The sequence below is a fragment of the Lontra canadensis genome, unplaced genomic scaffold (genome assembly GCF_010015895.1).
Source record: "Lontra canadensis isolate GAN:19392208 unplaced genomic scaffold, GSC_riverotter_1.0 scaffold15, whole genome shotgun sequence".
NCBI classification, from domain to species: domain Eukaryota; kingdom Metazoa; phylum Chordata; class Mammalia; order Carnivora; family Mustelidae; genus Lontra; species Lontra canadensis.
The window spans coordinates 8,313,121-8,329,197 of NW_022631009.1; positions in this window are offsets into that span (position 1 = coordinate 8,313,121).

The following is a 16,077-nucleotide window of genomic DNA, read 5'->3' on the forward strand; positions in this document are numbered from 1 at the left end:
CAGGAATAAGGTGTTCTTCAATTATGGCATTGTTGCCATTCTGAGTACTATATTTCATTGTTGTTCAGAGCCATCCCACCCAGTAAAGGATGATTAGGATTTCTGCCCCCTGCTCACTAAAAGAAGGGCATTATTTTAGGGTCCAAAGTAATTGAGCAAAAGCACTTCCACAACAGTAAGGGAAAAAAATCTAAGGGTTGTACTATCTGAATATACAGTTAATAAATATGAACTGATACATTTTGATCAGTCCAAGATTCCTAGCATATTAAATTAATATGGCCTCATGCCCATGCTGATGTCTATTTCTGATACAATTTTGATGAGAGGAAAATGACTTCTCTGGGTTAAAGCTAATTGAATGGGGAAGGGGGAGAAGGGAAGGATGGATTGGCAGTACATCCAAACCATCCCCTAGGTGACAAGTCTTAATTTAAAAAGCAGTTCCCTGTTTTTATAGACTTAAAAAATATATGGCTTAAAGCAGTTATTTCTATGGGGGAAAGAGTCAGTATGGATGAATGCATATTCAATATAAGATAGTTCAAGTTTGGGTGAAATACCTCAAAAACAAAACAAAACAAACAAACAAACAAACAAACAAAAAAAAAACAGATTAGCCAAGTAGTGGAGCTGACAAAAGTAAGCATCTCTCTGTAGATTCCAGGTGGAAAGAATAGTCCAAGAGTATTATAAGAGAAGATGCAGACTTCCTACAAATGCTTTCTCACATAATAAGTCTCCTGTGAGACTTGGTAAGACTAGGAGTTCAGATACTAATACGAAAAGCAAAACAAACAAACAAAAAGCAAAACACAAACTCTGGTGTTATAAACCACCAGACAGATAGTAAGTCTGAAACAGCTAATTCACGGGAGTTTTTGTCAGTATATGCTCATGGTTACCCCAAGCAGTTACTCTGCCTACACCATGGGAAATATAAAACACCCAATGACTTTTTGATATTTGGCAAAGCCATAACTGCCTTCTGTGCCCATGGCAATGAATGGTTACCTTTGATTAGAAGAACTTTTAAAGTTCCAATATACCCAATGTGCCCAAAGTGATTTTGTGCTCTTCTCTGTTAAAATCATTCAATTGTCTCCCACAGAATGTAAAATCTAGCATGCAAATATGGTATGCTTTTTTCATTCATGCCAAATGCTGAACATGTGCAACTGATCATTCTAGAAAAATAATTTACTAAATACTTTATGTCTTTATGTGTATACTAAAACTTCTGGAGATGAGTCTAAAGGAATATAAAGTTATACATAAAGGTACTTAGAGATATCTAAATGTAACAAAACAAGAATAGGAGACAAATTTATTAGTGAGCTTCATGAATTGGATCTTGTAAAACATCACAGTGTTGTAAAAATATGGATTTAAGTCATTACCCCACTGAAACTTCAGGGTATAGTTTTAAAAATCTTTGATTTTCCTACATGTTAATTCAATTATATTTTCTGGCATTCTTTTTACTTTAGACAAAAACAATAAACCTTTATATTCTCAAAACTTTTTTAGCAATTTGAATTCACATTAAGGTTACTTGTGAAAAAAGTTGAGTAATGATACAAATGGGAAGGGGGAAAAAAAGAAGTGGTAAAGGAGTTTTAGACTCAACTTTAAAGACTTTTATTTGTCTGAATTGTACCTTTTTCTGGTTGTTGCCTATTAACTATTAGAGACTCTAACTGAGATACTATTTTTATTTAGCAAGTCTTTACCATTCTCTCCAGAAATGGTCATATTCCTTTCTTCTTATTTCCTGAACTTATATAGGATCAGACAATTTCCAGACTTTAGACCAGTTCTAGAATTCTTGAACTTATAGTCAAAGAAAAAAAAAAAAAATCCTTCTGAGTGATTGACTTATTAAATTTAAAAATCATTTTTTGTAATAGCACATGTGGCATGGTATATCAAAGCAAATGGGAAAAAGAAAGTGAATATAAAACTCTGGTTTTATTAAATAAATTGAAAATTATTGATCTGAAGACATAATCTTCCATTAAAAAGGTCATTTTTCTGTTCTGTCACATTAGGATGTTACTTTGTGAGACTCTGCTCTTTTTAACAATATAGAGTAGCTCAAATACTTATTATATTAATATGACTTGAAATTTGTTTACTCTGTGATCATATACATGTGTTAATGGAATACATACATACAGATGTAAATGACATATATGATTGACTGCAAAATTCAATTATCATTAAGATGTCAATTCTTTTCAACTTGATCTACAGATTCAAACAATTACAATCAAAATTCTAACAAGCACTTTGGAAGATACCAACAAAGTAAGTTTATATGAAAGTCAGATATCTAGAATAGCCAACACAATACTAAATAAGAAGAATAAAGCTGACTCACATTACTCAATTCCAATACTTACTATAAAGCTACAGCAATCAAGACTGCATATACTGGCAAAAAAAAAAAAAAAAAAAAAAAAAAAAAAAAAAGGCACACAGATCAATACAGCAGAATATAGAGCACAGAAATAGAGTCACACAAATTTAGTAAATTGACCCTTTAGAGGGAGCAAAGGCAAGTCAATGAGGAAAGGAAGCCCTTTCAACAAATGGTGCTGGAACAATTGGTGGAACTTAAGGAAAAATATAAACCAAATAGCAAACTCTTTCTTTTTCAAGAAAATTAAGTAAAAATTGATCATAGGCCTAAGGGTAAACACAAGATGATAAAACACCTACAAGACAACACAGAAGGAAATCTAAGTGACAAACGACTTGGCTTTGGTGACTTTGGTATCCAATACCAAAAAACATAATCCATGAAAGAAACAAAGTCCAAGTTGTACCTTTCCACTCCATGAAAGACCTTATTAAAAGAATGAAAAAAATAAGTGTGGCACCTGGGTCAGTCAGTTAAGTGTCCAACTCTTGGTTTGCCTCAGGTCATTATCTCAGCATCATGGGGTCAAGCCCTGGGCCCTGAGCCCTGAGTCCCGAGCCCTGTGTCTGATGCCATGTTCGGTGCAGAGTCTGCTTGAGATTCTCTCCCTTGCCCTCTGTCCCTGATGCAGTGTTCACTGCCTCTCTTCCTCTCTCTCTCTCTCAAATGAAATAAATATAATATTTTTAAAGAAAGAAAAAAATAAGCCAAAGGCTGGGAGAAAACATTTGTAAAACACATATTTGATAAAGGACTTCTAGCCAGATATACAAAAACAAAAAAACAAATTTCAAAAATAAGGAAAAAAAAAGTCTAAAAACTAGACAAAAGATTAAAAACACCTCACCAAAAACAAAACAAAACAAAACAAAACAAAAAAAAACACATATAGCAAGTAAGTATATAGAAAGATGTTTAATAGAACATATTATTATGGAACTAGAAATCAAAATAGTGAGATACCAAAATATGCTTATTATGAATGAATAAAATTCCCAAAAGTGAAGATACCTGTTGTTAGCAAGGTTATGAATCAACAGAGACTCTCTGTTCTGCTAGTGGGAAGCAGTAATTTTGAAAGATAATTTAATATTTTGTTACAAAGCTAAACATAGTCCTACCATATAATCCAGGAATTGTACTGACAGGTGTTTTCTTAATTATTTGAAAACGTATGTCCCCGTGAAAACCTGTATTAGAATGCTCATAGAATCTTTATTCAAAATCATCAAAAACTGGAAGGCATTAAGAGGTCTTTCAACGGATGAATGAATAAACAAAGTGCGAACAATCTGTACATTTATACAATGGGATATTATTCAACCATAATAAGAAATGAGCTATCAAAGTACAAAAAAAAAAATCTGAAATGCATGTAGCTAAACGAAATAAGTCAGTCTAAAAAGGCTACAAACTATACAACTACCAATCATACCTCATTTTAGAAAAGGCAACATAACAGTGATGGTAAAAAGTTCATTCACTTGTTTCCAGGGTTTCAGAATACAGAGGATAGAAGTGAATGGTGAAGGAGAGGAGGAGGTGAAACTATTCTGCACATACAGGAATGACACTACACATTTGTCAAAACCTGCAGAATTTTACACCACAAAGAATGACCCTAAATGTGAAGAAGAAGAGGAGGAGGAGAAAGAAAATCATTTAGGAAGTCAGAGGAATCCCTGTATAGAACACAAAATGTAACAGAGTAACATAACTTTGTTACAAATGTATAAAATAACCAGCACTCTTGAAGTAATGGCTGACTTTAAAACTAGGGAAGGAAATACATAAGATGATACATAAGATTTAAAACATTTGTAGTGTCAGAAAGTAAGAAAGTGCTAAAAAATTAATAATAACACGTAAATGATGAGTATATGTCAAAGAGACACAGGAGCCACTCTAAAGAGTTCTCAGGGCCAAACCTGGGACAATTTTAGCAAAAAAATAAATGAATAAAATAACATCAGATTTATAACATAAATTATAAAATAAACATCTATGAGTTCACACTGATATAAATACATGACTGAATAAGTAAAACATTACATAAATAAGAAAGAAGAGACAAATCTGCCACACAGTAGAATAGCAAATTATGTATACAGATGCTGCTCTGAAAAAGATGGAGTACTAACTCTCCACTACTTAAGTGTGGGTTACACATCATGATTCCTTCCAAAATGCACAGTATAGAAAGGGGGGAGAATGATTTTACAGTGCAGAAAACTGTTATCAAGGTTATCATAAAAAATTATAAATCATGTTTATATGTACCCTTGATATAACGTGATAAGAATGGCATCTTATTTCTATGGTCTTTCTACCTAAAACCCATATCTCAAGTCTAATCATAAGAAAAACACAGACAAAATCTCCAGCTGAGGGGCATTCTACAAAATATCTGATCAGTATCCCTCAAAATCGTCAAGATCGTTAAAAGCAAAGGAAGCCTGAGAAACTGTCACAGCCAATGTAAGCCAAAGGAAGACAGGATGACTAAATGTATTCTGGTACCCTTGATGGAATACGAAACAGAAAAAGGACATACATTTGGTAAAAACTAAGGAAATCTGAATGAAATGTGGACTTCAGTTAGTAATGATGCCTCAAGGGGCGCCTGGGTGGCTCAGTCATTAAGCTTCTCCCTTTGCTCAGGTTATGATCCCAGGGTCTGGGGATTGAGTCCTGCATCAGGCTCCCTGTTCAGTGGGGAGCCTGCTTCTCCCTCTCCCTCTGCTGCTCCCCACTGCTTGTGTGTACTCCCTCTCTCTCTCTCATAAATAAATTTTAAAATCTTTATAAAAAAATTAAAAGAATAATGATGCCACTCCACCGGTGTATTAATTAGAACAAATAGACCACATTAATGTAATATCCTAAATAATATGGGGAAAGTCACAAAAATGTCTTTGTAACTTTTCCATAAATGTAATACTATTCTAAAAATTAAAAGTTTATTTAAAAAACAGATCAAAAAAATTTTTAAAAGCTATTTCTATTCCATGAAACACCATCCAGACAGGTTAAAATATGTGATAAGTAACAGAATTCTGAGCTACATGAAGTCCTGGAAATACTACAGATATCTACGAGCTTTATTCATCTGACAATGAATGAGCATAGGAATTGAATGGGAAGAGGCATGCACTAACCACTGCTTTATCTCAATTTTATTTAAGGTTTCCAAAGCTTGTTGATCAAACAGTACTGATTTTAAAGTATGTGAGGTGTGTGAGCATGTTCATGTGTGTGTGCGTGTGCGTCTGTTCTGGGGGAAAAATTCTGTTAAAAATCCTGGCCACATCCCGAAGGAGCATAATGTTTTAAGTTCAATAGGAATGAATCACAGCTCAGCAGTTCATTGAACGTAATAATTTTGCAAAGATTGGAAATAACTGTCCCAACAGATGTTAAAGACATAAAGGGATAAAGTCTCCTCTCAGCCCTATTTAATTCTATCAAATAAGATGTTTGATGGGAATTATTAGACCCCTCTCTAGTAACTTCCATTACCCAAACAACTTAAAATACTTCTACATTTATACCCTAGAAACCTAGGTTTCCAAGACTTCACAAAAATGTGTGTTTAGGGAATACCCTCCCTGAAGTCAACCTCTGAGCAATTTACTTTCCTTTTTACTAAAAGAATCAAACCCAAGGCCTCCTGTTGTACTCAAGAATTCAGATATCATAGAATATTACAATATGATTTAAACAAAAATTCCTGAATAAGTTTATCAGTGTTCTTTTGAGCAAAGCTTCCATGAAGAAAAATGCAATGAGAAAAACAGAACAGATAGAAAGTAGAGGGCACTGTGAAAAACAATGCATTTTAGCAAGCATTTATTGTATGCTCACTATGTGCCAGGTAGGGAGAAGTTAAAGTTGCTTTACATCATTGCCCTCAAGTTCAAGGAACTGAAAAGCTTACCTTTCCTCCCACTCGTTTTTGAAATTTGTTTTTGTGAGGTACAGAATGAAAAATAAGTAGGTCTGTTATAAACAACCTACTTCACTATGCCTTACTTTAGAGCCAAGATTTCTTACTTTAATGATTTAATTAGTGATTTCTAGCTCATCAATATAAATAACTTCTTTTCTACATTTTTGTAATACCTTAACTGGTTTATGCCTAATAAATGAACAAAATACAGCTGTCAAATATATACTAGCCATTAAAGACTGAGAAAGAATTTAGAGCCAATGATTTCAATCTCATTCCAAAACCTGTCACTTACGGAGTTAAAGTTTTACAGTTTCTAAGAAAAGCTCAAACTGTCTCCTATATGCAATGTATCCATCATCAGTCACAAAGTGATCCAAAAACTAGAATACTCTTTGGAAAGAAGAGTTAGGGAAGAAACTTAATACCCATCAGATATTCTTTAAATTTAGACAATGCTTTTACCAAATTTTCTTATTAGGGTTTTACCCCTTTCATGACATCTACTTTGAAACCAGACTGTTCATAATGCAGATAATTAATATTTAAAATAACATAGTTAGATAGACAATTGATGAAGACATAGATAGATGCAGAGCATTTGTGTTTGAGAAAATATTATCTGGATAGGTGACTTTGAATGCAACAAAGCAACCAATACATTCACCACAGTGTTATTAGTTTATAATTTATTCAATCGGTTAGTTCACTCAAAACTGTCAATCTAAATGTAGATATATGAATAAAATTATTAGTTCCTTTTTCAAACTGCCACATTCCTTTTTCCTTTTTTACTATTAAATTTTACTTTATAGTTTAAATTCCTTTATAACAAACTTGGCGTGCCATAACAATTACTTGGTTAAAAGGCATGAAAACAATGTCACATCTCCTGGCCTCTCTTGGTTTCCCTTAGAATTCTATCCTTGGCTCTGTGATTTATTTCTCCATTCAGATTTCAAGGAAATTTTTTTTTTTTTTTTTTTTTTTTTTTAACAGAGGGAGACAGGGAGAGAGGGAACACAAGCATGGGGAAAGGGAGAAGGAGGCTCCCACTGAACACAGAGCCCTACATGGGGCTAGACCCCAGGACCCTGAGCTCAAGACCTGAGCCAAAGGTAGACACCTGGCTTTCAAGGAAACTTTTAATTAATTGTTTGTACTACTATCACTCTAACCACTCACCTAATAAATATAATCAGATCGTCATTTTACTGTTGTAGTTCCAAGTCTAACCTAGTAGCTAATTCTACACTAGGCATTATTATTATTATTATTGTTATTATTTTGGTAAATGCAAAATACAAACAGAACTTCCACTTCCAGCTGTAGTGGACTAGACATTCTGAAATGCCCTCAGGCACCTCAAAATACATAGAAGCTGTCCTCTTTATATCATAAACACAACAGAATACTAAACAGTTCTGAAAGTCCAGCCCAGATCTTACTTTTATGTGATCCAGACTGTAAAACTTTTTGCTTTTTATCCTTCAACTTATGAAGATACTAGCTTATGAGCAATTTATAGGAAAACACAAATATTGACTAAAATACTCATTCACTTTCTAAAATTGGTTATACAATAAAAGTTTTGTGAATCTATTTTTTGTGTAGATTTCTTGCTTTCATAAAATTCATTCAAACAGATTCAACATGTTGCTTTTCCATGAATCTTCTGCCAAATGTGTAAAACAATCCCCCAAACAAAACTGCATAAAAATTTTAAACAGAATTTTACCTGGCTATTTTTTTTAATTGCAGTACAGTTGCTTAGATTCTAATGCTCAAAATAATCCTTTTAGATGTCAGATAAAATTTATTTTGTAATGAAACTGTTTTAGCTAGGACAAATTTTCCCATAAAGCGTAATTACTATGAATGATTACATAGAGAAAAATGTGTTCACATGTTGATCTGCATTTAATATGAAATACAAGATTTCATTTACATACATTTTTCAAAGTATACATTAATCTAAATGAAAAGTAGAAAATGTTTATTTTATTGGCATTTTTAAATAATCACAGTTGTACAAAAATAGATCTATAAGTGTGAATTTTTTCGAGATTATAGTTTATCTTTTAATACACTGTAAAAAGTACTTTTTCAATCTATTTATTGTCATAGTAATGAGAAGAGTTGGATATGACAAAAAATTTTTAAGAGTACATGAAAAATTGTGTTATTAGTATTACTCCTAAAAAAAAAAAAAAAGTGTGTCAGAAAGGGTAAAGCCCAACAATACCAATATCACCAAAATAACCAAATTAAAATGCAGTATGTGTGCTGTCCATGTAACAGAAGAGGAAATTTGGATAGAGAGATTACCATGTGAAGACACAGAGAGAAAACAGCCACCTACAAGCCAAGAGGACAGACCTCAAAACAAATCAACCCAACAAAACCTTGATCTCAGACTTCTAGATTCCAGAATTTTAAGAATATATTTCAAGTAAATGCTGATACATAAGAAATACATGTGTTAAAATTGTGAACAGAACAGGGGTGGCCTATATTCCTTGGATATTTGAGCTAATACAATAATTCATGAAGGAAATATGATGAATACCTAATTACAAAGAAAATGCAACATTAAATTATTATAGATGAACCATTCAGAAAAATTCAAAACATTTATAAACCTACTAAGAATAATAATTCAAGAAGAAATTCAGTCACAAAATGAAGATCACTGGGTCTCTTACATGCCCACAAAATAAAGGGAAAATCCTAGGAAAGCCATTCTCAAGTAGCAGATTCTTTCAGATTTACAAAGGAAAATATACACCTTCTGTTGAATGAGTTATTATACATGCAGAATATACAAACATGTAGATTTTGCCATGGAACAGAAAATTGTTCCCCACTGATTAAAAAAACAAAACAAAAAAAACTTTCTAGGAGGATCTTGCTGATCTGAACCTGGCCCCCCTCACCTATAGCCATGACTGAACAAATCAAAGTTATGCCTGCAGTTTGACACTATCTCATTTACTTAGTCTGATATCACCCTTCTCCTATTAAGGGGAATTTTGTGTCAGCCTTAAGTGTTTTCTACCAATCCTGTCTTTTCTGTCTTGTATTTCATACATATTCCTTCAAGGTCATGGCCAACGGTATCACTTCCTAGCTTTCAAATGACAAAGTTTTTCTAATTTTATGTTTTCAGCCATTTCAGCTTGCACTTGTAGGAGTGAGGTTGGCTATTAATGTTTATCATTATATCTACCTTATGGTCTCTCTCAAGGAAATAAAATAGAATTCTCTTGGTTGAAAATAATTTTTGCCTAGAATGTTTTATATTCATATTAAAATCTTAACTTATTGCATCAGTCCTCTTTCTTGCTATTCATCTTTTTTTTTTTTTAATCATGAATAGTTCCAAGTAACTTTTCAGGATAATCTGTTTAATAGAACAAGAAATGAACTATGATATGTGTGTGTGTAAGTGTGTGTGTGTGTTATCCAATATGAATATATATTTTTAACGTAAATTTAAGCCATTTATATTTATTTTTATAACATTTTTGTCTAAACTCTAGCATATTTTTATGCTTTTTCCTTATAAAAGTTTCCTTTCTTTCTGCTAACATGCTATTTTTTTTCTCTTTAGTTCTTTCTTCTAATTTTATAAGTAACAACCAACAGGTTTAACATTCTTTAACCTGTAATTCTCCAATTATCATTAGAAATAATATCTCTTTAATCTCCTCACATTCTACATATGAAGTCACTTAGTTGTTCTTAACTTTCTTGCACCTAATATAATCTCTTATTATCCACTTATATTTTCATAATATAGTTAATATCATTTAAAAAATAAATGTGACATTTGCATGTAGTAGGGTTTTTTTTTGATATGCAAGAGATGAATGGATCCATACTAAAACTATAAAACTCCAAAAATAAAATAAATATAAAACTTCAAATGAGAAAAGCTGCAAAATAAAAAATGTGTTTTTAAAGGCATTATATATAAAGTATTAATAAAAGCATCAACACAAAGAATTGTCTAAATACTTTTTATAAATATGTTTATAACACTGTATGTAACAAGAGGTAGATGATAGATAGCTAACAGGTAGATGGTTAGAATCTAGCTGTCTATATCCTGTGGGTTCTGTTTCTCTGGAGAACATATATAGTTGCTTTATATATAGTATACACATTTACATGTGTAGTTGCATACACACACACACACACACACACACTTGCTATATATACACTACTGCTATATATTTATATGTGTCTGTGTGTAAACTATATATATAGTTTCCATAGATAGATAGATAGACTATCAATAAAGAATTGGCTCAAATGACTATACAAACTGAGAAGATACATTGTAATATGCTGGAGACCCAGGAGAGCTGATGATACACTTCTGGTCTAAGTCTGAAGGTCTGCGAGCCAGGAGAGCAGATAATGAAAGTTCCATTCAGAGGGAGAGTCAGAAGGCAAAGACTGAAATCTCAGCTGGAAGACAGTCAAGCAAAGGTAGCATATTCTCTTTTACCCACTTTGTTTCTTTCTTTGAGACCTTCAGTCAATTGGATGAAGCCCGACAGACAAAGAGGGCTACTAACTGCTTTACTTAGTCTGCCAGTTGATTATGTTAATCACATCCAGAAACTTCCTCATTGAAACTTTCAGCATAATGCTTAACAAGTATCTAGGCACTCTGTGGCCCAGTCAAGTTGGCACACGAAATTAACCATCAAAAAAACTATGGAATTAAAATGCTAGATTAAAAATATGTATTTAAGGGGGGAGGGGGGTTGGGAGAGGGAGGGTGGGGTTATGGACATTGGGGAGGGTATGTGCTATGGTGAGTGCTGTGAAGTGTGTAAACCTGGCGATTCACAGACCTGTACCCCTGGGGAAAAAAATATATGTTTATAAAAAATAAAATTTAAAAAAAAAATGTATTTAATGCAAAAAAAAGCAATGAAAAAGAAATAGAGGGACAAAAAGATAAGAGAGAGATGGAAAACAAAATATAAAATGGCAAACATCAATTCAACTATATTAATACTAACATTAAAAGTGAATGGATTACACAATCCAGTCAAAAGACTGTTAGACTGAATGGGAAAAAAAAAAAAAAATGACCCAAGTATATACGTTATCTACAGGAGACACAGATTTAAGACACAAATCGACTGAAAGTAAAATAATGGAAAAATATATATCATTCAAATAGTAACCACTGGAAAGCTGGAGTGGCTACACTAATTCTAGAAAAAAATAGACTTTCAAACAAAAAATATTAAATGCAAATCAAAACCACAATGGGATACCACTTCATGCTCACTAGAATAAAAGTTAAAAATCAGATACAATTACCATTACTGAGAATGTGGAGAAATTCGAACCCTCATTTACTGTTGCTGAGAATGTAAAATGATTCAGCCACTTCGGAAAATAGTACGGAGGTTTTTAAGATTAAACATAGAACACAGAAGATTAAACACTATGACCCTACAGTTCCGCTCCTAGATACATATGCAAGAGATGTGAAAACATACATTCACATAAAAGCTTGTACACAATGTTTATAGCATCATTAATCATAATAACCAAAATGTGAAAACAACCCAAATGTCAAGCAATGGATGCACTGACTTACAAAATGTAGTGTGTGTGTGTGTGTGTGTGTGTGTATAAAGTATATGTATTATACTTTATATAAATGTAGCCTATATATAATATATATAAAGAAAAATTATTATATTATTAAGTCACAGAAGATGAGAAGTACAAATATATGGTATGACATGGATGAACCTTCAATGCATTATGCTAAGTAGTGAAGCTAGTCACAAAAGAGCTCATACTATGTGATTCCACTCATATGAAAGTCTAGAATGGGAATATCAATATAGGTACAAAGTAGATTAATGGTTGCTTGGGATTGGGAGAATAGGGCAGGGAAATAGGATGGAGATAATTAGAGAATATGAGATTTCTTCTCAAAGTGAAGAAAATGTTCTAAAATTTACTGTGGTGGAGACGGATGCATATATTTTTGAAATACTAAGAACCACCGGACTCTGCATTTTAAACGGGTAGACTGTATGATATGTGAGCTATTGTTCATTAAAACTTAAAAAAAAAATCATGTCTTTTTTGAAATTATTTAAATGAAAGAAAAGAAGGGGAGCCTGGGTGGCTCAATCAGTTAAGTGCCTAACCCTTGATTTCAGCTCAGGTCACGATTTCAGGGTCATGAGATAAAGCCCTAGGTCTCAGATAATGACTCAGCTGACAATCTCCTTAAGATTCTCTCTCTTCCTCTCTCCCTCTGCCCCTCCTCTCACTCATTTGTGCTCTCTCTCTAAAATAAATAAATAAATCTTTTAGAAAGAATGAAAGGAAGAAAGAGTTGCAGGGAGGGAAAAAAATGAACTGTACTTATAAAATATCCAACTGGTCTTTAACACAAGTATCTTCTTTATAGAAGACAAAATCCAAAGTGACATTTCACTATTCCTCATTTCCACATACTAACTCCTGCCTGTGATACCCTTCCTTCACTTTTGTAACAACAAAAATCTCACTATTCTTTAAGCAATTCCCATGTCATTTCACCTGACTCTTCCAAGGCAATATAGTAACTAATATGATCTGTGTTTTTTATAGCACTATATTCATACTACAATTACAAGCATTACCCTTGATCATGTCTATATTGCCACGTCGGTTCCCACTCCTACACCATGAGATTTTTAAAACCAGATCTTTAGCGACCATCTTTTAAATACTCAGCATTCAACACACCATATGAAACATACTAAAAATGAAGGAAAACATTGGTTGTAAATCATCCTTCTCTTTCCATACTTACACATTTTATATTAAGAGGAGAATCTCACTTAAAGAAGCAGATATGCCTGAACTCTTGTGCAATATTAATTTCAAGACATGAAGGGGAGATAACGTGTGAGATGAGATCATTGATATATATTTTTTAAAATTTCTGCCATTTTCAGAATTTCCCTTTGTATCTAGCCAAGGACAAAGCATCTACCTATTCATATTATAATAGAAAAAAACTGCCTCTAAGTTACTCAACAGGGTAGAAATATATACTGCAACTATAATATGCAAATATAAGCATATTCAATATATTAATTAGTTTAGAAGAAAGGTTTCAATTTTTTGCAGGATCAACTAGTAATTTTAATAGAAATGATTGTCTTATTTTATAAATTAATAGAATGAACATATCTTTTCATATTTATGTATTTCATATTTTATTTTTTATTAATCTAAGAGATATGCATCTTTTGGTGTTATGGTTATTCTCATTATGTTGAAAGATTTTCCTCTCTCAAAAGAAATCAATTTATTCAATACTGTCAATGTCAAAAAAGACATTTTGAGAAGAGACATATTCACAGAATTAGAAAAGGCCTTCTAATGACATCAGTATTTAGATGAATATTTGCACATCTTTAAAGATAAATCAAAAAGTTGACTCTGTACTTCATCAAATTTGGAAACGAGGAAAACTGTCTTCTTGACGTGCTTAACATTGCCAGGAATACTTTTGATGATGCCTATCTTTTAGAAGCATCTTCAAATGAAAAAGCAGAAGAGAAATGAACATTGGCAGGATGAAGCTTGAGGCTCTTTAAACTGTCAACTTGTCATTTTTTAGAGAATTACATTTAGCTTAAAATGATTTTACATTATTTCTAAAGCTGCTTTTAACGTTATTTCCCATGAGTTGATTTCACTATATGTACCAGAGATAAAATATTTCTTATATGATTTATATTAGATATAATATATATTTTTACCTGCTTTAAATTTTCCCCATTGCACTCAAGAGTTTACTTAAGGGAGTGCTTATCTATGGTGAGACTTAATTTTAAGAGTTAATTGAAAATTCTTTTTTATGTCATAAAATAAAGTATCTTGTTGGAATTCACTTCATCATTTTGAAGAATAAAAAGAAATGGCCTTGGTGAACTCATGAAAAATCTGGATCCCACCACAAAGTACACTGCCTTAAGTAACATTCATATTGTGATCAGAAAAATTAAAGCAGAAAAAAATATACTTTCCTCTTTATCTTATTACGGTAATAAATCCTTAATTGAAAAATGGATAGGTTCTTCTGCAACAGCAAACTAACTAGGAATAAAGCAGCATGATTTTATATTGGAACAAATACACAAAGCTTTGCTTTATTCTGTACTCATTCTACGCTGGGAATACTAAAGAAGTCTTTGAAAATCACTGGCATTTATACATAAAGATAAATTAAAGGATTTAACAATTATTTAGTGAATGCTTAATGTAGTCAATGCAGTCCAAATGGATCAAGGTAAGCTATGTGACCTGACTTGGAAAGAAAAGCCTTGGGTTCAAATTTACCTTTTCCACTCACTAGTTGAGGGATCCTGAGCAAAAGGTTTAGCCTCTGAGCCTCAAATGAAGTATCAGATTTCTGTTTTTGTGCATTATTTTGAAATTATAATATATGCTAGAAAGTTCTCAACAGAAAGCCTGAATTGAAATCGGTTCTGGTGGGCCCCTGGGTGGCTCAGTGGTTAAGCATCTGCCTTTGGCTCAGGTCATGATCCTGGGGTCCTGGGCTCTGGCATCAGGGGAATGCCTACTTCTCCCTCTACCCCTCCCCTCCTTATACTGTCTCACTCTCTCTCTCAAATATATAAAATCTTTTTAAAAATTAAAATAAAATAAAAATAAAATTGGTTCTGAATAAAATGTTAGTTTACTCAACGGTTTAAGTGGATTACCAATGCTGCATTTTGGTATTTGGTATTCACGTCAGCCCCATCCTTCCCTCTTCCTCACTATCTTACTATCGTCCTCCCCTTTTTATAAGCGGCTCAATCTGCAACATTTCTTACCTTGAGGGAAAGATTATACAATGCTGGAGGAGGTCGTGGAGAGGAAGCGACCACACGTTGACCTGTGGGCTGGACAAGGGCGTTTGGAGACTCCTCACTCCTTCCCTAGTCCTTGGAATGCATGTTCTGCCTACCATTCCCACAGTTTTGAGCCTTCTTCAAGCACACAGCCTCCAGACACTAACGTGCCCGGGCCCTCTGGATGGCACATGTGACTCAAGCCCGTTAAGGCCTCTATATAAACTTTCATAATGCTTGCCGGCGGTGGGGAGATCTGCTCTTCTTGCATGGCCCAGGAGAAGCCTGGTATGTAATCACCCTCGCTTATCCACACGGCCACGTAGGAGTCTGGAGTGGTCTGCCCCTGTCTGCGTCTCTACCAGCTCTCCACCTGCAGGACCCAGTTTGCAAACTCACAGCTGGCAAGCCAGCGAGGATCTTGGGAGAGAGGAATCAGGAGAGCAATCCTGGGTGGGCCCTCGACCTTCCTGGGAGGAGCGGTGACCCGTATGTTGGACGCCCCTGGACCTCGCGTGAGTTTGGAACCACAGGAAACGCCGGCTTGTCTGCACAGCTGGTGGGAACCGCGCAGGGCACAGTCCTCAAGAGGAAACCACGGCTGCGCGGTGGGCAGTTCTGTTGGATCTCGATGACCGATTAGGAGTCGAAGCTCCACTTAGAAATTGGGAAGAAGAGCTCATGTTAGAGAAGGACCTGCGGGTATTCACTATTCTACTAGTTTAGGGGGTGGCAGACAAGGTGGGAGAGCAGGATAATAAGTTGGAGAATTCAGCATGCGTTTTGTAAAGTTAAGAGGG